Source organism: Ranitomeya variabilis, chromosome 4 (assembly GCF_051348905.1).
Source record: "Ranitomeya variabilis isolate aRanVar5 chromosome 4, aRanVar5.hap1, whole genome shotgun sequence".
Taxonomy (NCBI): domain Eukaryota; kingdom Metazoa; phylum Chordata; class Amphibia; order Anura; family Dendrobatidae; genus Ranitomeya; species Ranitomeya variabilis.
In genome coordinates this window covers 61,256,255-61,283,922 of record NC_135235.1, presented here as the reverse complement: position 1 = coordinate 61,283,922, position 27,668 = coordinate 61,256,255, and the positions used below count along the sequence as shown (strand labels likewise).

Genomic DNA, 27,668 nt, shown 5'->3' with positions numbered 1-27,668 from the left:
ATACAAAACAAAAAGGACAAGAGTCCACTTAGCTGATCAGCAGACTAGTAGCAGGAACATGCAACTGAATGACTCAGGTTACAATGATGACCGGCAAGGAAGTGACTGGAGAGCAAGGCTAAATAGGAAACTCCCAAAACTGATGGAAACAGGTGAGCTGAGGGAGAAAAGCACACACAAGCCTCCAGTACCACCAGCCACCACCAGGGGAGCCCAAAAAGTGGATCACAACAGTACCCCCCCTTAAGGAGGGGGCACCGAACCCTCACAAGAACCGCCAGGGCGACCTGGATGAGCCCTATGAAAGGCACGAACCAAATCCGAGGCATGAACATCAGAGGCAGTTACCCAAGAATTATCTTCCTGACCATAGCCCTTCCACTTAACCAGATACTGGAGTCTCCGCCTGGAAATACAGGAGTCCAAGATCTTCTCTATAACGTACTCCAATTCACCCTCAACCAGCACAGGAGCAGGAGGCTCAGCAGAAGGAACCACCGGCATCTCGTATCTCCGCAACAACGACCGATGGAACACATTATGGATAGCGAAAGATGCCGGAAGGTCCAAATGAAAGGAAACAGGGTTAATAATCTCCAAAATCCTATAGGGACCGATGAACCTAGGCTTAAATTTAGGAGAAGAAACCCTCATTGGGACAAAACGGGAAGACAACCACACCAAGTCCCCAACACGAAGGCGAGGACCAACCCGACGCTGGCGGTTAGCAAACCGCTGAGTCCTCTCCTGGGACAAATTCAAATTGTCCACCACTTGTCCCCAAATCCGATTCAACCGATCCACCACAGCATCTACTCCAGGACAATCCGAAGATTCCACCTGACCAGAAGAAAAACGGGGATGAAACCCCGAATTGCAAAAGAAAGGGGAAACCAAAGTGGCAGAACTAGCCCGATTATTAAGAGCAAACTCCGCCAACGGCAAATAGGCAACCCAATCATCCTGATCCGCAGACACAAAACACCTCAAATACGTCTCCAAAGTTTGATTAGTTCGCTCCGTCTGGCCATTAGTCTGAGGATGGAAGGCAGACGAAAAAGACAAATCAATGCCCAACCTGGCACAGAATGCCCGCCAAAATCTAGAAACGAACTGGGTACCCCTATCAGAAACGATATTTTCAGGAATACCATGCAAGCGAACCACATTTTGAAAAAACAAAGGAACCAACTCAGACGAGGAAGGCAACTTCGGTAATGGCACCAAATGAACCATCTTAGAAAAACGGTCACACACCACCCAGATAACAGACATCCTCTGAGAGACAGGAAGATCAGAAATAAAGTCCATAGAGATGTGCGTCCAAGGCCTCTTTGGAATAGGCAAGGGCAACAACAACCCACTAGCCCTAGAACAACAAGGCTTGGCCCGAGCACACACATCACAAGACTGCACAAAAACACGCACATCTCGAGACAGAGATGGCCACCAGAAGGATCTAGCCACCAAATCCCTGGTACCAAAAATTCCAGGATGACCCGCCAGCGTAGAAGAATGAACCTCCGAGATGACTCTACTGGTCCAATCATCAGGAACAAACAGTCTACCAGGTGGACAGCGATCAGGTCTATCCGCCTGAAACTCTTGCAAAGCACGTCGCAGATCTGGGGAAATAGCGGATAATATCACCCCATCCTTAAGGATACCTGTAGGTTCCGAATCACCAGGGGAATCAGGCTCAAAACTCCTAGAAAGGGCATCCGCCTTCACATTCTTAGAACCTGGTAGATATGAGACCACAAAATTAAACCGAGAGAAAAACAACGACCAGCGTGCCTGTCTAGGGTTCAGGCGCCTGGCAGACTCAAGGTAAATCAGATTCTTGTGATCAGTCAAAACCACCACCTGATGTCTAGCACCCTCAAGCCAATGACGCCACTCCTCAAATGCCCACTTCATGGCCAAAAGCTCCCGATTACCGACATCATAATTTCTTTCGGCGGCAGAAAATTTTCGAGAAAAGAACGCACAAGGTCTCATCACTGAGCAATCGGAACTTTTCTGCGACAAAACCGCCCCCGCTCCGATCTCGGAAGCATCGACCTCAACCTGAAAGGGGAGAGAGACATCGGGCTGGCGCAACACAGGGGCAGACGAAAAGCGGCGCTTAAGTTCCCGAAAGGCCTCCACAGCGGCAGAGGACCAATTGGCAACATCAGCACCCTTCTTAGTCAAATCCGTAAGAGGCTTAGCAACACCAGAAAAACCAGTTATAAATCGACGATAAAAATTAGCAAAGCCCAAGAATTTCTGAAGACCCTTTAGAGAAGTAGGCTGCGTCCAGTCACAAATAGCCCGAACCTTGACAGGGTCCATCTCAACAGAAGAAGGGGAAAAAATGTACCCCAAAAAAGAAATCTTTTGAACCCCAAAAACACACTTAGAACCCTTTACACACAGAGAATTCTCCCGCAAGACCTGAAAAACCCTCCTGACCTGCTGAACATGAGACTCCCAGTCCTCAGAAAAAATCTAAATATCGTCCAACTACACAATCATAAATTTATCCAGATATTCACGGAAAATATCATGCATAAAGGACTGAAAAACTGAAGGTGCATTAGAAAGGCTGAAAGGCATCACCAAATACTCAAAGTGGCCCTCAGGCGTATTAAATGCGGTTTTCCACTCATCCCCTTGCTTAATTCGCACCAAATTATACGCCCCCCGGAGATCAATCTTGGAGAACCACTTAGCCCCCCTTATACGAGCAAACAAATCAGTAAGCAGCGGCAACGGATACTGATATTTGACTGTAATTTTATTCAGGAGTCGATAATCAATACAAGGCCTCAGCGAGCCATCCTTTTTAGAGACAAAGAAAAACCCAGCTCCTAAAGGTGACGAAGAAGGACGAATATGTCCCTTTTCCAGGGACTCCTTAACATACTCTCGCATGGCAGCATGCTCAGGTACAGATAGGTTAAACAAACGACCCTTTGGAAATTTGCTGCCTGGAATCAGATCTATGGCGCAATCACACTCTCTGTGGGGAGGGAGAGAACCAATTTTAGGCTCCTCAAAAATATCCCCAAAATCCGACAAAAAAGCCGGAATCTCAGAGGGAATAGATGACGAGATAGAAACCAAAGGTATGTCCCCATGAGCCCCCCGACATCCCCAGCTTAACACAGACATAGTTTTCCAGTCCAGTACTGGGTTATGAGATTGTAACCATGGTAATCCAAGCACTAAAACATCATGTAGATTATGCAACACGAGGAAGCGAATCACCTCCTGATGGTCTGGAGTCATACGCATAGTCACTTGCGTCCAGAACTGTGGTCTATTACAAGCCAGAGGTGTAGAATCTATACCCTTTAGAGGTATAGGAACTTCCAGAGGCTCCAAATCAAACCCACAGCGCCTGGCGAAGGACCAATCCATGAGACTCAGAGCGGCGCCAGAGTCCACATAGGCATCCACGGTAATAACTGATAATGAACAAATCAGAGTTACAGACAGAAGAAATTTAGACTGTAAAGTGTCAATAGAAACAGACTTGTCAACCTTCCTAGTACGTTTAGAGCATGCTGATATAACATGCGCGGAATCACCACAGTAGAAGCACAAGCCATTTTTGCGCCTATAATTCTGCCGCTCGCTTCTTGACAGAATTCTGTCACATTGCATTTTCTCTGGCATCCCTTCAGAAGATACCGCCAAATGGTGCACGGGTTTGCGCTCCCGCAAACGCCGATCAATCTGAATCGCCATTGTCATGGACTCATTCAGACCTGTGGGCGTAGGAAACCCCACCATGACATCCTTAACGGCATCAGAAAGGCCCTCTCTGAAATTTGCCGCTAGGGCACACTCATTCCACTGAGTAAGCACAGACCATTTACGAAATTTTTGGCAGTATATCTCAGCCTCATCTTGCCCTTGAGACAGGGCTATTAAAGCTTTTTCAGCTTGAATCTCCAAATTAGGTTCCTCATACAGCAACCCTAAAGCCAGAAAAAACGCATCCACATTGAGCAACGCAGGATCCCCTGGTGTCAATGAAAATGCCCAATTTTGAGGGTCACCTCGCAGCAAAGAAATCACAATCTTAACCTGCTGAACAGGATCTCCAGAGGAGTGAGGTCTGAGAGAAAGGAATAATTTACAATTACATTTGAAATTCAGAAACCGAGATCTATCTCCGGAAAATACCTCTGGTGTAGGAATCTTAGGTTCAGAAATAGGAGTACGTATAACATAATCTTGTAAATCCTGAACCTTCGTAGCAAGATTATTAAAACCTGCAGCCAAACTCTGAGGGTCCATCCTTAAACCGGAGAGATCAGAGCCATTCAAGGGTTAGAAGGAGAGGGAGACAAAGACTGCAATTAGAGCTGAAATGCAACTGATTCAACTATAAAGCAAGCACCAAGGAAAAAAAAAAAAAAATGTGCAGACTTCTTTTTCTCTCCTTTCTTCTGCCAACATTTTTAACAGCGGCCGGTCATACTGTCATGATTCCCCAATGGCATGGGAACATCAGAAGCACCAAATAACAGACTAGCTCTTGGGTGATGGAACCTCAAGCTGACCATGACCTAAATCTACCACACAACTAACAGTAGCCAGGGAGCATTCCTACGGCTGCCTAAATGCCACGCGCCAGCCGGAGAACTAACTACGCCTGGAAGAGGAAGGAACAGACCTGGCTTACCTCTAGTGAAATTCCCCAAAGATGATAGTAGCCCCCACATATATTAACGGTGAGTTCAGAGGAAAAGACATACACAGTATGAAGGTAGATTTAGCAAAGCGAGGTCCACTTACTAGATAGAGGAAGGATACAAAAGAGGACTTCACGGTCAGCTGAAAAACCCTTTCAAAAACCCATCCTGAGATTACTTTAAGACTCCTGTGTCAACTCATGACACAGGAGTGGCAATTTCAGTCCACAAGAGCTTCCAGTAACAGGAATGACAAAACTGTAAACTGGACAAAAAAATACAAAACAAAAAGGACAAGAGTCCACTTAGCTGATCAGCAGACTAGTAGCAGGAACATGCAACTGAATGACTCAGGTTACAATGATGACCGGCAAGGAAGTGACTGGAGAGCAAGGCTAAATAGGAAACTCCCAAAACTGATGGAAACAGGTGAGCTGAGGGAGAAAAGCACACACAAGCCTCCAGTACCACCAGCCACCACCAGGGGAGCCCAAAAAGCGGATCACAACAGTTAGCAATAGAATTGCTATATTGCTCCTGCAGTGTAACAAGTCCATCTGAAGTGAGCAAATTTTCTAGCAATACTAATCCTGCAAGTTCTTTCAGCAGGGAAATATTATAAGCCATTCATACAACACCAGTTGTGCATCAAAAGCGTACAGCGAGACTTGGGTGTTATCAATAGCATCGCTCTATTGCTCCGACAGTGTAACAAATCTATCTGAGTTGGGCAAATTTTCCTGCGATAGTAATTCTACAAAGTTTTTCAGCAGCGAAATATTATACAGCCTTTAAACTGCGCCAGTTGTTCATCAAAAGCACACAGCTAGACTTGGTTGGTTATCAATTGCTTAGCTATATTGCTACTGCAGTGTAACAGTTTTCTCAACAGGGATATATTATACGTAATTTAAAATGGGCAAGATGCTTTGTAGCGAATAGAGAAGTGGGCATGATTCTGATGATGAGTGCAGAGGCTGAGGCCATACACAAGGTGAAACTGTGTCTTCTGCAGGAGCACAATAAACACATGCATCATGTCAACCTAGCTTCCTGTCCCACTTTGTAGGGTGTGCGGAACACCACTCGTGAAGTCAGGCCAGTGTGAAAAGGTTGTTGGACGGATAGAAGATAATGCTTCCAGTCACTTTGCCAGCACCACTCTGTCTTTCACACGGTCCAGATTCAGTAGCCGTGATTTTGGATCACATAATCCTCACCCTGATCCTCCCATCTCCCACCATTCTGAATGCCTGAAGACAAGTGATCACACACTTGGACAATCTGAAGTGCTGTTCACATTTTCATTAAGAGATTATGGCCTCTCACCCTGCCTGTTTCAAGGGGGACATGAGGAGATCACAAGTAGTGATGCTCAAATATTTGAGTTGTGCCACGGTAACAAGAATATGACAGTGGGAAAAAGCAATTTCTGTTGTAAGAAGTAGATGATGATGAGACACAATTGCCAACAAGTGATGTTGTTACGTCAGCAAGTCATGAGGAGGACCATGGTGCGGAAGTGGAAAAAGAGGTGGTGGATGATGAAATTACTGACCCAAGCTGGGAAGGTGACATGCAGAGGGAGTACAGGAGAGCATAAAGGGAGGTATCCATAGCACCACAACAGGCAGGAAGAGGCAATGGAGTGGCCAGAGACAGAAAGCTGTCTCTGTTCCCAAGAGCACCAACATGGGTGAACTTACCAGGCCAAGGGTTAAGTGTTCTGGAGTCTGGGGCTTTTTAAAGACAGTGCAGTTAATGTAAAAAAGCCATTTGCAATATATACCATGCCAGCATCAAGCAGGGGCAGCACAAATACCAGCCTGACCACAGCCTCCAGGCACATGACAGCAAAGCAGCCGACTAGTTGGACCAAACTCCAGGGACCAGAAATAGTGTCTGCAGGTGACACCACTGCCTCCTCCTCTGTTCGACATGCATGCCAATCCTCTGTCCATGACTCTGGTGAAGATGCCTCCCACCCTGCACCTGTCATTGCTTACCTGCAAACACTGTCAGCAACCATGTCCACCTCTTTGTCCCATTGCAGCATTCAACTGTCCCTCCCACAGTCCTTGATACGCAAGCGTAAATATGCAGCCACCCACCCACAGGCCACAATACTAAATGGCTACATTTTCAGACTGCTTTCCCTGGAATTGTTGCCATTTAGGCTTGTGGAGATGGAATTTTTCCACAACCTCATTGTGCCATCCCCTCTTTACACAAGTGTATGTCCTATAACATCAGCCGAGCCCTGATCAACACTGTTACTGGGAGGGTCCGCTTAACCATAGACATGTGGACAAATGTTCATGGGCAGGGATGCTGTATTTTCCTCAAGGCATATGGGAAAGAAGACGGGACTCAGTCGGACCCTGGGACCAAGCATGTGCTACCAACACCAAGGATTACAGGCCCTGGTTCAACCAGGGTTTCTTCCACCTTCCACAACAAGTTCTGCACCTCCTCCTCCACACCCTACAATGTGAATGTCAGTCACAAGCTAGAAGCACTGCAGGTCTGCGGTTTCTCAAAATCTCTTCAGATCTGCCTGAGCTACTTGTGAAAATATGCCATGTGTGTTCCCATTTCCGCACTGTCAGTGGTGCAGCAGAATTTGCAAGTTCCAGCTCACCAACTGGTGTGCAATGTCACAACGCGTTGGATCTCAACATTACATATGTTGGCAAGGCTTTGTGAGCAGCAGAGGACAGTAATTGAATACCAGCTACACCATGCCCATCGGTATTCTGGTTAGCCTCTGCACATAAGAGCTGATGAGTAGGCATGAATGTCTGACATCTGTGCAGTTCTCCAAAACTTTGAGGAATCCACCAAGAGGGTGAGCAGTATTGATGCGGTAATCAGCATAACCATGACACTTCTCTGTCTACTTAAACGCTCGCTGATCACTATTAAAGAGGAGGCATTGCAGGCGGAGCAAGTTAAGATGGAGCAAGAAACTATATATGGTGATGCTACACAGTCCAGTCTCATTTCATCTTCCCAACACAGATTGGATGATAATGTAGAGGAGGAGAAGGAGGAACAGGAGCTGGTTGCCTGCGCTATAGATGGTACTACCCACACCACCTTCATCCCGTTTGTTCAGCGTGGATAGCCTGAAGCTTAGAGATGAGTGAACTTGTTCCATAATTGTTTGCCAATCTAAAATTCAGCATGAAAGTTGCACATTCAGCATAACCATGACACTTCTCTCTCTACTTAACCGCTCGCTGATCACTATTAAAGAGGAGGCATTGCAGGCGGAGCAAGTTGAGATGGAGCAAGAAACTATATATGGTGATGCTACACAGCCAAGTCTCATTTCATCTTCCCAACACAGATTGGATGATAATGTAGAGGAGGAGAAGGAGGAACAGGAGTTGGTTGCTTGTGCTACAGATGGTACTACCCACACCACCTTCATCCAGTTTGTTCAGCGTGGATGGCCTGAAGCTTAGAGATGAGCGAACTTGTTCCAAAATTGTTTGCCAATCTCAAATTTAGCATGAAAGTTGCACATTCAGATTCGTATTTGGATTCAAGAGAATTTTCCTATCGTAAAATCGTAAAAATTTGCCAAAAGTTTGGTAAATGATCGAGTTTCCACTAATGCTTTTGTTAGTACTTTGGCTGTTGTGCTGTATGATGAGCAGAGGGAATGTGTTTAATAAGGGGAGGAGGTGGAGAGTGGTCAAAAGAGTGGCAGACTTATTTATTTTTATGTTTTTATTAACTTAATATGTGGAGATTCCAGCTGCCAATCAGGGAGCAGAAACAATCCACAAAGTCCAGACACAAGGGCTTGTGTAATTGGCTGCCAAAGTCACATGTCTCTCTCCATATAAAAAAGGACATGTGGCTTCAGCACCATTTTGTGACTGTAACAGGGTAGTGAGGCTGCTGCAAGTAGTCAGATAGTTAGCTAGGCGGTTTAGTCTCAGCTAGTATAGATAGATTGGATCCTGTGTCAAATTGATCTTCCATCATATAAATCTGGAGTGCTAATTCTGTGGTACAGCCACAAGTCACCACTTCAGCATATAAATCAATTGGGCTAAGTGTATCTAAATCCTTTTTGCGAGTTGTATGGTCCAGTCACATGTCCACATTTCAGCATTTATATCTTTTATGCTAATTCTGTCATCCTGCCACTAGTCCACATTTCAGCAAATTAATCCTTTGTACTAATTTTGTAATCGAGCCACCCTTCCACATTTCAGCATTTAAATCCTTTGTGCTAATTGTGTGGTTCAGCCACCAGTCCACATTTCAGCATATAAATCCTCTGTGCTAATTGTGTAATCCAGCCACCAGTCCACATTTCAGCATTTAAATCCTTTGTGCTAATTGTGTGGTTCAGCCACCAGTCCACATTTCAGCATATAAATCTTTTGTGCTAATTCTGTGGTACCACCACCAGTCCACATTTCAGCATATAAATCCTCTGTGCTAATTATGTAATCCAGCCACCAGTCCACATTTCAGCATATAAATCCTCTGTGCTAATTGTGTAACCCAGCCAACAGTCCACATTTCAGCATCTAAATCCTTTTTGCTAATTGTGTAGTCCAGCCACCAGTCCACATTTCAGCATATAAATCTTTTGTGCTAATTCTGTGGTACTACTACCAGTCCACATTTCAGCATATAAATCCTTTTTGCTAAATGTGTGGTCCAGCCACCAGTCCACAGTTTAGCATCTAAATCATTTGTGCTAACTGTGTAGTCCAGCCACACTATCTTAGCAAATAAATACTGTTTGTTATTTTAATGACAGGTGACTGACAGGTCTGGGTCTAAGCTTGCATAACAGCTGGTTATAAGAGGGGAAGCGCACATGCAACATGAGTAGGAAAATACGAGTTCATGGTGGAAGGGGGAACGGGCTTTGTGTTCAAGGTGTACGTAGGGTAGATGGTAATGTTACTGTAAGGGTACCGTCTCACAGTGGCACTTTGGTCGCTACGACGGTACGATCCGCGACGATCCAGCGATATCCATACGATATCGCTGTGTCTGACACGCAGCAGCGATCAGGGACCCCGCTGAGAATCGTACGTCGTAGCAGATCGTTTGGAACTTTCTTTCGTCGCTGGATCTCCCGCTGTCATCGTTGGATCGGTGTGTGTGACACCGATCCAACGATGCGTTCGCTTGTAACCAGGGTAAACATCGGGTTACTAAGCGCAGGGCCGCGCTTAGTAACCCGATGTTTACCCTGGTTACCATCGTAAATGTAAAAAAAAAAAACAGTGAAGTCACCGCTGTGCTCTGCTTTCACTTTACGGCCGGCCAGCAGTCAGTCAGTGCGGGAAGCAGACGGCAAGGGACCTGACGGACACTGGAATGTGAGTATGTACTGTTTGTTTTTTTTGGTAACCAGGGTAAACATCGGGTTACTAAGCGCGGCCCTGCGCTTAGTAACCCGATGTTTACCCTGGTTACCCGGGGACCTCGGCATCGTTGGTCGCTGGAGAGCTGTCTGTGTGACAGCTCCCCAGCGACCACACAACGACTTACCAACGATCACGGCCAGGTCGTATCGCTGGTCGTGATCGTTGGTAAATCGTTTTGTGAGACAGTACCCTAAGCTCTACTGAACAAACACTGGATCATCCTATCCAAAGACAACTGACAACTTCTGTTACTGGACGGGCTACTCCTCTCCCTTTCTTTGAAAGCTGCACAGCGGTATGCCCTGTAGATAATTTTTTGAAATGTGGAGACTCTAAATTGTGTCTCCATCTGGTGGGTTGCCTGTAGCGGAAAAGGTGTCAGAGCACCATTATACTTGTTCTACTCTGGGGGAATTGATGCCACTTTAGTGGTGTGGGCAAATATTTTTTTGAAATGTTGAGACTCCAAGTTGGGCCTCCAGCTGGTGGGTTGCCTGAAGTGGAAGGGATCTCAGAGCATCATTCTACTATTTCTACTTTGGAGAAATTGATGCCACTTTAGTGGTGTGTGCCAATATTTTTTTTTTAAATGTGGAGACTCCAATTTGGGACCCATGCCATTTCAGCCCTATTTCCATCGATTTGAGCAATATTTAGACCTCTCCAGATCTCCGTGGTTGTGGTGGCAGAAAAATGCTCGAGCTTCCCATTGACTTTTTTTTATACTAGAGTGCCAGAGTTTTACGAGTTGCTCGACTCAAATAACGAGCACCCGAGCATTTTAGTGCTCATTCATTACTATTTGAGACATATACAGTACAGACCAACAGTTTGGACACACCATCTCATTTAAAGATTTTTCTGTATTTTCATGATTATGAAAATTGTACATTCACACTGAAGGCATCAAAACTATGAATTAACACATATGGAATTATATACTTAACAAAAAAGTGTGAAACAACTGAAAATATGTCTTATATTCTAGGTTCTTCAAAGTAGCCACCTTTTGCTTTGATGACTGCTTTGCACACTCTTGGCATTCTTTTGATGAGCTTCAAGAGGTAGTCACCGGGAATGATTTTCACTTCACAGGTGTGCCCTGTCAGGTTTAATAAGTGGGATTTCTTGCCTTATAAATGGGGTTGGGACCATCAGTTGTGTTGTGCAGAAGTCTGGTGGATACACATCTAATAGCCCTACTGAATAGACTGTTAGAATTTGTGTTATGGCAAGAAAAAAGCAGCTAAGTAAAGAAAAACGAGTGGCCATCATTACTTTAAGAAATGAAGTTCAGTCAGTCTGAAAAATTGGGAAAACTTTGAAAGTGTCCCAAAGTGCAGTGGCAAAAACCATCAAGCGCCACAAAGAAACTGGCTCACATGAGGACCGCCCCAGGAAAGGAAGACCAAGAGTCACCTCGGCTTTTGAGGATAAATTTATCCGAGTCACCAGCCTCAGAAATCGTAGGTTAACAGCAGCTCAGATTAGAGACCAGGTCAATGCCACACAGAGTTCTAGCAGCAGACACATCTCTACAACAACTGTTAAGAGGAGACTTTGTGCAGCAGGCATGGTAAAATAGGTGGTAGGAAACCACTGCTAAGGGCAGGCAACAAGCAGAAGAGACTTGTTTGGGCTAAGGAACACATGGAATGGACATTAGACCAGTGGAAATCTGTGCTTTGGTCTGATGAGTCCAAATTTGAGATCTTTGGTTCCAACCACCATGTCTTTGTGCAACGCAGAAAAAGTGAAAGGATGGACTCTACATGCCTGGTTCCCCACCGTGAAGCATGGAGGAGGTGTGATGGTGTGGGGATGCTTTGCTGGTGACAATGTTGGGGATTTATTCAAAATTGAAGGCATACTGAACCAGCATGGCTACCACAGCATCTTGCAGTGGCATGCTATTCCATCCGGTTTGCGTTTAGTTGAACCAGCATTTATTTTTCAACAGGACAATGACCCCAAACACACCTCCAGGCTGTGTAAGGGGTATTTGACCAAAAAGGAGAGTGATGGGGTTCTATGCCAGATGACCTGGCCTCCACAGTCACCAGACTTAAACCCAATCGAGATGGTTTGGGGTGAGCTGGACCGCAGAGTGAAGACAAAAGGGCCAACAAGTGCTAGGCATCTCTGGGAACTCCTTCAAGATTGTTGGAAGACCAATCCCGGTGACTACCTCTTGAAGCTCATCAAGAGAATGCCAAGAGTATGCAAAGCAGTCATCAAAGCAAATTTGGCTTCTTTGAAGAACCTAGAATATCTATATATACAAGAGGCATCGTGATTACTCCCAAATCCTGCCCCTGCACAGTAGCTCCACCCCCACCCCATTACGACACACAATCCCGCCCCCCACCCCATTACGACACACAATCTCGCCCCCCACCACATTCCCACACACAATCCCGACCCCCACCACATTCCCACACACAATCCCGCCCCCCCACCACATTACCACAGATAATCCTGCCCCCCACCACATCACCACACATAATCCCGCCCCCCACCACATTACCACACACAATCCTGCCCCCACATTACCACACACAATATCGCCCCCACCACATAACCACACACAATCCCGACACCACCACACATAATCCCGCCCCCCCACCACATTACCACATATAATCCCACCCCCCACCACATTACCACACATAATCCCACCCCCCACCGCATTACCACCCATAATCCCGCCCCCCACCACATTACCACACACAATCCCGCCCCCCAACCCCATTACCACACACAATCCCGCCCCCCACCCCATTAACAACCACAATCCCGCCCCCCACCCCATTACCGCACACAATCCCGCCCCCTCACCACATTACCACACGCAATCCCCCCACAACTTTACCACACACATTCCCACCCCCCCACATCACCACACACAATCCCGCCCTCACCACATTACCACACACAATCCTGCCCCCCACCACATCACCACACATAATACCACCCCCCACCACATCACCACACACAATCCCGCCACCCACCACATCACCACACACAATCCCGCACCCCCACCACATTACCACACACAATCCCGCCCCCCACCACATTACCACACACAATCCTGCCCCCCACCACATCACCACAAATAATCCCGCCCCCACCACATTACTACACACAATCCCGCCCCCACCACATCGCCACACCCAATCCCCACCACATTACCACACACAATCCCACCCCCCAACACATTACCACACACAATCCCGCCCCCCACAACATTACCACACAAACCCCCCCACCACATTACCACACACAATCCCGCCCCCGACACATCACCACACATAATCCCGTCCCCAACACATCACCACACATAATCCCACCCCCCTTCCCATTACCACACATAATCCTGCCCCCCACCACATCACCACACATAATCCCGCCCCCCACATCACCACACATAATCCTGCCCCCAACACATCACCACACATAAACCCACCCCCCACCACATCACCACACATAATCCTGCCCCCCCCACATCACCACACATAATCCCGCCCCCACCACATTACACACATAATCCCGCTCCCCCACCACATCACCACACATAATTCCGCCCCCCCACCACATCACCACACATAATCCCACCCCCCACCACATCACCACACATAATCCTGCCCCCCAGCACATTACTACACATAATCCCACCCCCCACCACATTATCACACAAAATCCCACCCCCCACCACATTACCACACAGAATCCTGCCCCCCACCGCATTACCACCCATAATCCCACCCCCACCACATTACCACACACAATCCTGCCCCCCACCCCATTACCACACACAATATCGCCCCCCCACCACATTACCACACACAATCCCCCCCACCACATTACCACACACAATACTGCCCCCCACCACATGACCACACACAATCCTGCCCCCACCACATTACCACACAATCCCGCCCCCCCACCACATTACCACACACAATCCTGCCCCCCCCACTACATCACCACACATAATCCTGCCCCCCACCACATTACCACACACAATCCCCCCACCACATTACCACACACAATCCCGCCCCCCACCACATTACCTCACACAATACCACCCCCCACCACATTATCACACACAATCCTGCCCCCCACCACATAACCACACACAATCCCGCCCCCCACCACATCACCACACAAACCCGCCCCAACACATCACCACACATAATCCCATCCCCCAACACATCACCACACATAATCCCACCTGCCCCCCATTACAACACATAATCCCGCCCCCCACATCACCACACAATCCCGCCCCCAAAACATCACCATGCAAAATCCTGCCCCCCCCATTACCACACATAATCCCGCCCCCCCACCACATCACCACACATAATCCCGCCCCCAACACATCACCGCACATAATCCCGCTCCCCACCACATCACCACACATAATCCTGCCCCCCACATCACCACACATAATCCTGCCCCCACCACATTACCACACATAATCCCGCCCCCCCACCACATCACCACACATAATCCCACCCCCACACATCACAACACATAATCCCACCCCCACACCACATCACCACTCATAATCCCGCCCCCCCACCACATTGCCACACATAATCCCGCCCCCACACCACATTACCACACATAAATCCGCCCCCACACCACCACACATTCCCGCCCCCACACCACATCACCACACATAATCCCACACCCCCACCACATCACCACACATAATCCCGCTCCCCACCAAATTACCACACATAATCCTGCCCCCACACAACATTTCCACACATAATCCCACCCCCCCACCACACATAATCCCGCCCCCCACCACATTACCACACATAATCCCACCCCCACAACACATTACCACACATAATCCTGCCCCCCCACCACATCACCACACATAATCCCGCCCCCCACTACATCACCACACATAATCCCGCCCCACCACATTACCACACACAATCCTGCCCCCACCACATTACCACACATAATCCAAGCGCTATTGAATGTTGTCATTATTTACTTTAGTTTAATCACCAGCAGTGGTAATTAGATAGCAGTGAGTGTGCCGAGCGTTAGCTGGCTGGAAACAGCTACTAAGACATAATTTCAGTTGTTTCACACTTTTTTGTTAAGTATATAATTTCACATGTGTTAATTCACAGTTTTGATGCCTTCAATGTGAATGCACAATTTTCATAGTCATGAAAATGCTGAAAAATCTTTAAATGAGAAGGTGTGTCCAAACTTTTGGTCTGTACTGTATATTTGTTGGAGATTACTGTAGAAACCATGTGCTTAAGTATTGTGCACTGAAGCAGGCACATTCAGGGCTAGAGGAAGTGTCAGAGAATACAAAACAGTAGTCATCCAGCAAAGACCTTGCAATTGTCCGATGCAGTTTTATGCACCTTGGATTAAGTATTAATTTTAATTAAGATAAGCAAAGCAGAGTAAAATAAATATACTGCTCACCATACTGAAAATATGACCTCTTTCTTCTTTTGTCGGGTGCCACTCCATCTGCTGAACAGCAGAAAAAACATAATAAATAGACTAGAGGCGAATGCGACAGAAACACGTCAGAGTGACTATGCCTTCACCAGTTCACAGTTTTTAATTAAATGGACTTCTAATGAAGTTTGAAGATTTTTATTTAAGACTTGATGTGTGTTCTATTCCTTTCATTTATAATTAAGAGAAGTTTACCATCAACGGTGAGTTTCGCATTTTCTATTCTTAAAATAACATGAACATCTCAATATTTACAAAGAAAATTAAACTTACCATTGTGATTTTCATAACCTGGGAAATGAATAGGGAAAACTATTGTAAACATTTAAATGTGACTAACTTGATATGAGTTACAGTTAAGTTTCACCTTCATGCTTGGTGGACATTTTCTCTTTAATAATGGCAGGTGGTAACAGTGAATGGTTACATAAAGTTAGCAAACACTGCTTCTTATTGGTGGTAAAATCATTACCACTGGTCAGGAAGCCACGGTTCCCACTCTGTTAAATTACAGCGTGAGCTCGCAGCTGTGATCAGAGGAATAAAGTTTACCTCTGATCACTGGCGTCGACTGATGGGACTACTGTTGTGAATTCTGTTCTTGGGCTCCCTCCGGTGGTTGTTGGTGGTAGTGCAGTTGTCTCTGGGTTGTAATCCAGGGCAGGTGTTTCTGCTGATTTCAGCTCTACTAGGTATTTAGGTGTGCAGGATCCATTAGTCCTTGCCAGTTGTCCATTGTTCTTGGAGGGATTGCATCTCTGTCTGGTTCCTCATGCCCTGCTGTCAATTCAGCTAAGATAAGTGTCTGGTTTTTGTCTCTGCAGCACACATGCAGTGTGTTTGACAATTCAGTGCAATTCATTGTGTTTTTGTCCAGCTTAGACTTTGTTTGGATTTTTTAGTCATGCTGGATTCTCAGGAGATGCAGATATACATTCTATGTCTTTAGTTAGATGTAGAATATTTGCATTATCTGCTGTGGATATTTTTAGGGTTTTAATACTGACCGCTTAGAATTCTGTCCTATCCTTTTCTATTTAGCTAGAAGTGCCTCTTTTGCTAAATCCTGTTTTCTGCCTGCGTGTGTCTTTCCTCTTATACTCACAGTCAATATTTTTGGGGGCTGCCTATCCTTTGGGGTTCTGCTCTGAGGCAAGATAGAATTCCCATTTCCATCTATAGGGGTATTTAGTCTTCCGGCTGTGTCGAGGTGTCTAGGACGTGTTAGGTACACCCCACGGCTACTTCTAGTTGCGGTGTCAGTTTAGGGTTTGCGGTCAGTACAGGTACCACCTACTCCTGAGAAAGTCTCATGCGGCTCCAAGGTCACCGGATCATAACAGTACAACTGGCCCACAATGAGTTAAATGCATCTCAGAAGAAGGGAAGAAAGGTGTTGAGCCATTTTTTTTTTTGGTAGCCTGTTTTGTCTTTCCTTCCCTCTTCCTTTTTCTGGGTGACTGAGGAGTCTTGTGCTAGCATGGATGTTCAGGGATTAGCTTCTCGTGTAGACCAGCTTGCTGCTAGGGTACAGGGTATTTCTGATTATATTGTTCAGACTCCAGTTTTAGAGCCTAGGATTCCTACTCCTGATTTGCTTTTTGGGGACAGGTCTAAATTTTTAGTTTTAAAAACAACTGTAAACTGTTTTTTGCTCTGAAACCTCATTTCTCTGGTGATCCCATTCAGCAGGTTAAAATTGTCATCTCCCTGCTGCGTGGCGATCCTCAGGATAGGGTATTTTCCCTGGAATCTGGGAATCTGGCCTTGCTTAATGTAGACGCCTTTTTTCAGGCTCTAGGATTATTATATGATGAACCAGATTCTGTGGATCAAGCGGAGAAGACCTTGTTGGCCCTGTCTCAGGGTCAAGAAGCGGCAGAATTGTATTGTCAGAAATTTAGAAAATGGTCTGTGCTGACTAAATGGAATGAGGATGCTTTGGCGGCAATTTTCAGAAAGGGTCTTTCTGAATCCGTTAAAGATGTTATGGTGGGGTTTCCCATGCCTGTCGGTCTGAGTGATTCTATGTCTCTGGCCATTCAGATTGATCGGCACTTGCGGGAGCGCAGAACTGTGCGCGCTGTGGCGTTGTCCTCAGAGCAGATGCCTGAGCCTATGCAGTGTGATAGGATTCTGTCTAGAATGGAACAACAAGGATTCAGACGTCAGAATAGGTTCTGTTTTTATTGTGGCGATGATTCTCATATCATTTCAGTCTGCCCTAAGCGTACAAAGAGAATCGCTAGTTCAGTTACCATCAGTACTTTACAACCTAAATTTCTGTTATCTGTGACCTTGATCTGCTCATTGTCGTCATTTTCTGTCATGGCGTTTCTGGATTCAGGCGCCGCTTTGAACTTAATGTACTTTGAATTTGCCAGACGTTGTGGTTTCCCCTTGCAGTCTTTGCAGAACCCTATTCCTTTAAGGGGCATTGATGCTACACCTTTGGCTGAAAATAAACCCCAGTTTTGGACACAGGTGACCATGTGTATGGCGCCAGCCCATCAGGAAGATTGTCGTTTTCTGGTGTTGCATAGTTTGCATGATGCTATTGTGCTGGGTTTTCCATGGTTGCAGGTACATAATCCTGTGTTGGATTGGAAGTCTACACTCACCGGCCACTTTATTAGGTACACCATGCTAGTAACGGGTTGGACCCCCTTTTGCCTTCAGAACTGCCTCAATTCTTCGTGGCATAGATTCAACAAGGTGCTGGAAGCATTCCTCAGAGATTTTGGTCCATATTGACATGATGGCATCACACAGTTGCCGCAGATTTGTCGGCTGCACATCCCAAAGATGCTCCATACAAGGCAGGATGGATCCATGCTTTCATGTTGTTTACGCCAAATTCTGACCCTACCATCCGAATGTCGCAGCAGAAATCGAGACTCATCAGACCAAGCAACGTTTTTCCAATCTTCTACTGTCCAATTTTGATGAGCTTGTACAAATTGTAGCCTCAGTTTCCTGTTCTTAGCTGAAAGGAGTGGTACCCGGTGTGGTCTTCTGCTGCTGTAGCCCATCTGCCTCAAAGTTCGATGCACTGTGCGTTCAGAGATGCTCTTAGGCCTACCTTGGTTGTAACGGGTGGCGATTTGAGTCACTGTTGCCTTTCTATCAGCTCAAACCAGTCTGGCCATTCTCCTCTGACCTCTGGCATCAACAAGGCATTTCCGCCCACAGAACTGCCGCTCACTGGATTTTTTTTCTTTTTCGAACCATTCTCTGTAAACCCTAGAGATGGTTGTGCGTGAAAATCCCAGTAGATCAGCAGTTTCTGAAATACTCAGACCAGCCCTTCTGGCACCAACAACCATGCCACGTTCAAAGGCACTCAAATCACCTTTCTTCCCCATACTGATGCTCGGTTTGAACTGCAGGAGATTGTCTTGACCATGTCTACATGCCTAAATGCACTGAGTTGCCGCCATGTGATTGGCTGATTAGAAATTAAGTGTTAACAAGAAGTTGGACAGGTGTACCTAATAAAGTGGCCAGTGAGTGTATGTCTGTGACTAGTTGGGGTTGTCAGGGGGTTCATAATGACGTTCCTTTGATGTCAATCTCCTCTTCCTCCTCTTCTGAAATTCCAGAGTTTTTGTCTGATTTTCAGGATGTATTCGATGAGCCCAAGTCCAGTTCCCTTCCACCGCATAGGGACTGTGATTGTGCGATTGACTTGATTCCAGGCTGTAAGTTTCCTAAGGGCCGACTTTTTAACCTCTCTGTGCCTGAACATACCGCCATGCGGAGTTATGTTAAGGAGTCTTTGGAGAAAGGGCATATTCGGCCATCTTCTTCACCGTTGGGAGCGGGATTTTTTTTTGTTGCTAAGAAGGATGGCTCCTTGAGACCCTGTATTGATTATCGCCTCTTGAATAAGATCACGGTAAAGTTTCAATACCCTTTACCTTTGCTTTCCGATTTGTTCGCTAGGATTAAGGGGGCTAGTTGGTTTATTAAGATTGACCTTCGGTGGACATATAATCTTGTTCGTATTAAGCAGGGTGATGAATGGAAAGCTGCGTTTAATACGCCCGAAGGCCATTTTGAATACCTTGTGATGCCATTCGGGCTCTCTAATGCTCCATCTGTTTTTCAGTCCTTCATGCATGATATCTTCCGGAATTATCTTGATAAATTCATGATTGTATATTTGGATGACATTTTAATTGTTTCCGATGATTGGGAGTCTCATGTGAAACAGGTCGGGATGGTATTTCAGATCCTTTGTCATAATGCTTTGTTTGTGAAGGGGTCTAAGTGTCTCTTTGGAGTGCAGAAGGTTTCTTTTTTGGGCTTCATTTTTTCTCCCTCATCTATAGAGATGGATCCGGTTAAGGTTCAGGCCATTCATGATTGGATTCAGTCCACATCCGTGAAGAGCCTTCAGAAATTTTTGGGCTTTGCTAATTTTTATCGCCGTTTCATTGCTAACTTCTCCAGTGTGGTTAAACCCCTGACCGATTTGACGAAGAAAGGTGCTGATGTGACAAATTGGTCCTCTGTTATGATCCCAATGGCAAGGGATCTCAGAGATAAAAGCAAAGTCTGCAAACATAAATACCAGCTCATAGGGAAGTGGTAACTAGGCTGACCATATAGCTGATCCTAGCACAAACACTAACAGTAGCCGGGGAACGTGCCTACGTTGATCCTAGACGTCTCGCGCCAGCCGGAGAACTAACTAACCCTATCAGGGAAAAATAAGACCTCTCTTGCCTCCAGAGAAAAGACCCCAAAGTAATACAAGCCCCCAACAAATAATAACGGTGAGGCAAGAGGAAAAGACAAACGTAAGAATGAACTAGATTTTAGCAAAGAGAGGCCCACTGACTAAATAGCAGAAGATAGTAAGATGACTTATATGGTCAGCAAAAAACCCTGCAAAATATCCACGCTGAATATCCAAGAACCCCCAAACCAACTAACGGTGAGGGGGAAGAATATCAGCCCCCTAGAGCTTCCAGCGATATCAGGAATCACATCTTGTACAAGCTGGACAAAAATAAGAACAATGCAAATAAACAAAAATAAGAAAGCAGGACTTAGCTTATCTTGCAAAGAACCAGGACCTGAAGACAGGAGCAAACAGAAATGAACTGATTACAACGATGCCAGGCACTGGACTGAGAATCCAGGAAGTTTAAATAGCAACACACCAGGCCTAACGAAGCAGGTGAGTACCAACCTGGGAAAAGACAGTCCAAGTGCCAAACCACTAGAGACCACAAGAGGGAGCCAAAAAGTATAGTTCACAACAGTACCCCCCCTTTAAGGAGGGGTCACCGAACCCTCACCAAGACCACCAGGGCGATCAGGATGAGCAGCGTGGAAGGCACGAACCAAATCGGCCGCATGAACATCCGAGGCGACCACCCAGGAATTATCCTCCTGACCATAGCCCTTCCACTTGACCAAATACTGAAGCCTCCGTCTAGAGAGACGAGAATCCAAGATCTTTTCCACCACGTACTCCAACTCGCCCTCAACCAACACCGGAGCAGGAGGCTCAACAGCAGGAACCACAGGCACAACGTACCGCCGCAACAAAGACCTATGGAACACGTTGTGAATGGCAAACGACACAGGAAGATCCAAACGAAAAGAAACCGGGTTAAGAACTTCCAAAATTTTATAAGGACCAATAAAGTGAGGCTTAAACTTAGGAGAGGAGACCTTCAGAGGGACATACCGAGAAGACAACCAAACCAATTCCCCAACACGAAGTCGGGGACCCACACCGCAGTGGCGGTTGGCAAAACGCTGAGCCTTCTCCTGTGACAACTTCAAGTTGTCCACCACATGATTCCAAATCTGCTGCAGCCTATCCACCACGGAATCCACCCCAGGGCAGTCAGAAGACTCAACATGACCCGAGGAGAAACGAGGATGAAAACTGGAGTTGCAGAAGAATGGCGAAACCAAGGTAGCGGAACTAGCCCGATTATTAAGGGCAAACTCAGCCAATGGCAAGAAGGTCACCCAATCATCCTGGTCCGCAGAAACAAAACATCTCAAATAAGCCTCCAGTGTCTGATTAGTTCGCTCCGTTTGACCATTAGTCTGAGGATGAAAGGCAGATCAAAACGACAAATCAATGCCCATTTTAGCACAAAAAGATCGCCAGAATCTGGACACAAACTGGGATCCTCTGTCGGACACGATATTCTCCGGAATGCCGTGTAAATGAACCACATTCTGAAAAAACAAAGGAACCAGATCGGAAGAGGAAGGCAACTTAGGCAAGGGTACAAAATGGACCATCTTGGAAAAACGATCACACACCACCCAGATGACAGACATTCCTTGAGACACTGGCAGATCAGAAATGAAATCCATGGAAATGTGTGTCCAAGGCCTCTTCGGGACGGGCATGGGCAAAAGCAACCCGCTAGCACGAGAACAACAAGGCTTAGCCTGAGCACAAGTCCCACAGGACTGCACAAATGACCGCACATCCCGTGACAAGGAAGGCCACCAAAAGGACCTAGCCACCAAATCTCGGGTACCAAAAATTCCCGGATGCCCTGCCAACACCGAGGAATGAACCTCGGAAATGACTCTGCTGGTCCATTTATCAGGAACAAACAGTCTGTCGGGTGGACAAGAGTCAGGTCTACCAGCCTGAAATCTCTGCAACACACGTCGCAAATCAGGAGATATGGCCGACACGATTACTCCCTCTTTAAGAATACCAGCTGGCTCCGAGACTCCAGGAGAGTCAGGCACAAAGCTCCTAGAAAGAGCATCAGCCTTAACATTCTTCGAACCAGGCAGGTACGAGACCACAAAGTCAAAACGAGAGAAAAACAATGACCAACGAGCCTGTCTAGGATTCAGGCGCTTAGCAGACTCGAGATACATCAGATTTTTGTGATCAGTCAAGACCACCACACGATGCTTAGCACCCTCGAGCCAATGACGCCACTCCTCAAATGCCCACTTCATGGCCAACAACTCCCGATTACCAACATCATAGTTCCGCTCAGCAGGCAAAAACTTCCTAGAGAAAAAGGCACATGGTCTCATCACAGAGCAACCAGAGCCTCTCTGCGACAAAACAGCCCCAGCACCGATCTCAGAAGCATCCACTTCAACCTGAAAGGGAAGTGCGACATCAGGCTGACACAAAACAGGCGCCGAAGTAAACCGGCGCTTCAGCTCCTGGAAGGCCTCCACGGCTGCAGGAGCCCAATTAGCCACATCAGAACCTTTCTTGGTCATATCCGTCAAAGGTTTAACAACGCTAGAAAAGTTAGCGATAAAGCGACGGTAGAAATTAGCAAACCCCAAGAACTTCTGAAGACTCTTAACAGACGTGGGTTGAGTCCAATCATGAATAGCTCGGACCTTGACTGGGTCCATCTCCACAGCAGAAGGGGAGAAAATAAAACCCAAAAAGGAAACCTTCTGCACTCCAAAGAGACACTTTGAGCCCTTCACAAACAAAGCATTATCTCGCAAAACCTGAAACACCATCCTGACCTGCTTTACATGAGAATCCCAATCATCCGAGAAAACCAGAATATCATCCAGATAAACAATCATAAATTTATCCAGATACTTCCGGAATATATCATGCATAAAGGACTGAAACACTGAAGGAGCATTAGAGAGCCCAAAAGGCGTCACCAAGTATTCAAAATGACCTTCGGGCGTATTGAATGCAGTTTTCCATTCATCTCCCTGCCTAATGCGCACAAGGTTGTACGCACCACGAAGATCTATCTTGGTAAACCACTTGGCCCCCTTAATCCGAGCAAACAAGTCTGACAATAGTGGCAAAGGATACTGAAACTTAACAGTGATTTTATTCAGAAGCCGATAGTCTATACAAGGTCTCAAAGACCCGTCCTTCTTGGCCACAAAAAAGAATCCCGCACCAAGAGGGGAAGAGGATGGACGAATATGCCCCTTCTCCAAAGACTCCTTGACATAAGAACGCATCGCGGCATGTTCGGGTACAGACAAATTAAATAATCGTCCCTTAGGAAATTTACTGCCAGGAATCAAATCTATAGAGCAGTCACAGTCCCTATGAGGAGGAAGAGCACTGGACCTGGATTCACTGAATACATCCTGATAGTCACACAAATACTCAGGAACTTCTGAAGGAGTAGAAGTAGCAATAGACACCAGCGGAGAATCGCAATGAATTCCCTGACAACCCCAACTCGACACAGACATAGCCTTCCAATCCAAAACAGGATTATGGGTCTGTAACCATGGCAGACCTAACACGACCAAATCATTCATTTTATGCAGAACAAGAAAACGAATCACCTCCCGATGTTCAGGAGTCATGCACATGGTCACTTGTGTCCAAAACTGCGGTTTATTTTCCGCCAGTGGCATAGCATCAATTCCTCTGAGAGGAATAGGAATTTTTAAAGGCTCCAGGACAAAACCACAGCGCTTGGCAAACGACAAGTCCATAAGACTCAGGGCAGCACCTGAATCCACAAACGCCATAACAGGGTAGGAAGACAATGAACAAATTAAAGTCACAGACAAAATAAATTTAGGCTGCAAATTACCAATGGAGACAGGACTGACAACCTTGGTTAGGCGTTTAGAGCATGCTGATATAACATGTGTAGAATCACCACAGTAAAAACACAGCCCATTCTGTCATCTATGATTTTGTCGTTCGGTTCTAGTCAGGATTCTATCACATTGCATTGCTGGATCAGGGTTTCTGTCACATTGCATTGAAACAGGTGTCTGTTCAGACAACACCGCCAGAGGATTAGCGGATTTGCGCTCCCGCAAATGCCGATCAATCTGAATAGCCAGCGCCATAGAATCATTCAGACTTGTAGGAATTGTGAAACCCACCATCACATTCTTAATGGCTTCAGAAAGGCCATTTCTGAAATTTGCGGCCAGAGCACATTCATTCCATTGAGTAAGCACGGACCATTTCCGAAATTTTTGGCAATACACTTCGGCTTCATCCTGGCCCTGAGAGATAGCCAGTAGAGCTTTTTCTACCTGAATTTCAAGATTAGGCTCTTCATAAAGCAATCCGAGCGCCAGAAAAAACGCATCAACATCCGCCAATGCCGGATCTCCTGGCGCTAACGCGAAAGCCCAATCCTGAGGGTCGCCACGCAAAAAGGAGATAACAATATTAACTTGCTGAGCTGAATCTCCAGACGAACGAGGTTTCAAATATAGAAACAATTTACAATTATTCCTAAAATTCCTAAATTTAAATCGATCTCCAGAGAACAGCTCAGGAATAGGTATCTTAGGCTTTAACATAGGACTGCTAACAACAAAATCCTGAATGCTCTGCACTCGTGCAGCAAGCTGATCCACACTAGTAATCAAGGTCTGAACATTCATGTCTGCAGCAAAGCTTCAAGCCACTCAGAGATAAAGGGGAGGAAGAAAGGAAGAAAAAAAAAAACTCAGAACTTCTTTTCTTTTAATCCCACTTCAGCAATGCATTAACTATTAATGGCCTGGCATACTGTTATGATCCCAATGGCAAGGGATCTCAGAGATAAAAGCAAAGTCTGCAAACATAAATACCAGCTCATAGGGAAGTGGTAACTAGGCTGACCATATAGCTGATCCTAGCACAAACACTAACAGTAGCCGGGGAACGTGCCTACATTAATCCTAGACGTCTCACGCCAGCCGGAGAACTAACTAACCCTATCAGGGAAAAATAAGACCTCTCTTGCCTCCAGAGAAAAGACCCCAAAGTAATACAAGCCCCCAACAAATAATAACGGTGAGGCAAGAGGAAAAGACAAACGTAAGAATGAACTAGATTTTAGCAAAGAGAGGCCCACTGACTAAATAGCAGAAGATAGTAAGATGACTTATATGGTCAGCAAAAAACCCTGCAAAATATCCACACTGAATATCCAAGAACCCCCAAACCGACTAACGGTGAGGGGGAAGAATATCAGCCCCCTAGAGCTTCCAGCGATATCAGGAATCACATCTTGTACAATCTGGACAAAAATAAGAACAATGCATATAAACAAAAATAAGAAAGCAGGACTTAGCTTATCTTGCAAAGAACCAGGACCTGAAGACAGGAGCAAACAGAAATGAACTGATTACAACGATGCCAGGCACTGGACTGAGAATCCAGGAAGTTTAAATAGCAACACCCCAGGCCTAACGAAGCAGGTGAGTACCAACCTGGGAAAAGACAGTCCAAGTGCCAAACCACTAGAGACCACAAGAGGGAGCCAAAAAGTATAGTTCACAACAGTCCTCTGCAGCTGTTTCTGCCTTTCAGGAGCTTAAACGCCTATTTACTTCTGCCCCGGTGTTGCGTCAGCCGGATGTTTCTCTTCCATTTCAGGTTGAGGTTGACGCTTCTGAGATTGGGGCAGGGGCCGTTTTGTCTCAGAGGAATTCTGTTGGTTCCCTGATGAAACCGTGTGCCTTCTTTTCCCATAAGTTTTCGCCTGCTGAACGCAATTATGATGTCGGCAATCGGGAATTGTTGGCTATGAAGTGGGCGTTTGAGGAGTGGCGACATTGGCTTGAGGGAGCCAAGCACCGTATTGTGGTCTTGACCGATCATAAAAATCTGATTTACCTCGAGTCTGCCAAACGGCTGAATCCTAGACAGGCTCGATGGTCCCTGTTTTTCTCCCATTTTGATTTTGTGGTCTTGTATCTTCCGGGTTCTAAGAATATTAAGGCTGATGCCCTCTCTAGGAGATTTTTGCCTGATTCTCCTGAGGCCCTTGAACCGGTCAGCATTCTGAAGGAAGGGGTTATCCTTTCTGCCATTTCCCCTGATTTACGATGGGTTCTTCAGGAATTTCAGGCTGACAAACCTGACCGCTGTCCAGTGGGGAAACTGTTTGTTCCTGATAGATGGACTAGTAGAGTGATTTCTGAGGTTCATTGTTCTGTGTTGGCTGGCCATCCTGGCATTTTTGGTACCAGAGATTTGGTTGGTGGGTCCTTTAGGTGGCCTTCTTTGTCGCGTGATGTGCGTTCTTTTGTACAGTCCTGTGGGACTTGTGCGCGGGCCAAGCATTGTTGTTCCCGTGCTAGTGGGTTGCTTTTGCCTTTGCTGGTCCCTGAGAGGCCCTGGACGCATATTTCTATGGATTTTATTTCAGATCTTCCGGTTTCCCAGAGGATGTCGGTTATCTGGGTGGTTTGTGACCGGTTCTCTAAGATGGTTCATTTGGTGCCTTTGCCTAAATTGCCTTCCTCTTCTGATTTGGTTCCGTTGTTTTTTCAGCATGTGGTTCGTTTGCATGGTATTCCGGGGAATATTGTGTCTGACAGAGGTTCCCAGTTTGTTTCTAGGTTTTGGCGGGCCTTTTGTGCTAGGCTGGGCATTGATTTGTCTTTTTCTTCCGCATTTCATCCTCAGACAAATGGCCAGACCGAGCGAACTAATCAGACTTTGGAAACTTATTTGAGATGCTTTGTGTCTGCTGATCAGGATGATTGGGTGGCTTTCTTGCCATTGGCCGAGTTTGCCCTTAATAATCGGGCTAGTTCGGCTACCTTGGTTTCGCCCTTCTTTTGTAATTTTGGTTTTCATCCTCGTTTTTCTTCAGGGCAGGTTGAGCCTTCTGATTGTCCTGGTGTGGATTCTGTGGTTGACAGGTTGCAGCAGATTTGGGCTCATGTGGTAGACAATTTGGTGTTGTCTCATGAGGAGGCTCAGCGTTTTGCTAACCGTCGTCGGTGTGTTGGTTCCCGGCTTCGGGTTGGGGATTTGGTCTGGTTGTCTTCCCATCATGTCCCTATGAAGGTTTCTTCCCCTAAGTTTAAGCCTCGGTTAATTGGTCCTTATAGGATTTCTGAGATTATCAATCCGGTGTCTTTTCGTTTGGCACTTCCGGCCTCTTTTGCCATCCATAATGTTTTCCATAGATCTTTATTGCGGAAATATGTGGTGCGCGTTGTTCCCTCTGTTGATCCTCCTGCCCCTGTGTTGGTTGGGGGTTTAGGTTAGGTTTAGGGTTAGGGGGTTAGGGTTTTAATACTGACCGCTTGGAATTCTGTCCTATCCTTTTCTATTTAGCTAGAAGTGCCTCTTTTGCTAAAT

At 46.2% G+C, this 27,668-nt stretch overlaps 1 long non-coding RNA gene across 1 annotated transcript in view; it reads right to left on the bottom strand.

Moving 5' to 3' along the window:
- The window catches only part of LOC143768388 (uncharacterized), a 43,218-nt gene that overhangs the window by 5,108 nt on the left and 10,442 nt on the right, over positions 1-27,668 (bottom strand). The window contains exons 3-4 of the long non-coding RNA XR_013213840.1: positions 15,881-15,898; positions 15,569-15,619 (exon numbers count right to left, since the gene is read on the bottom strand). This is a non-coding gene — a long non-coding RNA (uncharacterized LOC143768388). The remainder of the gene's footprint in view (positions 1-15,568; positions 15,620-15,880; positions 15,899-27,668) is intronic.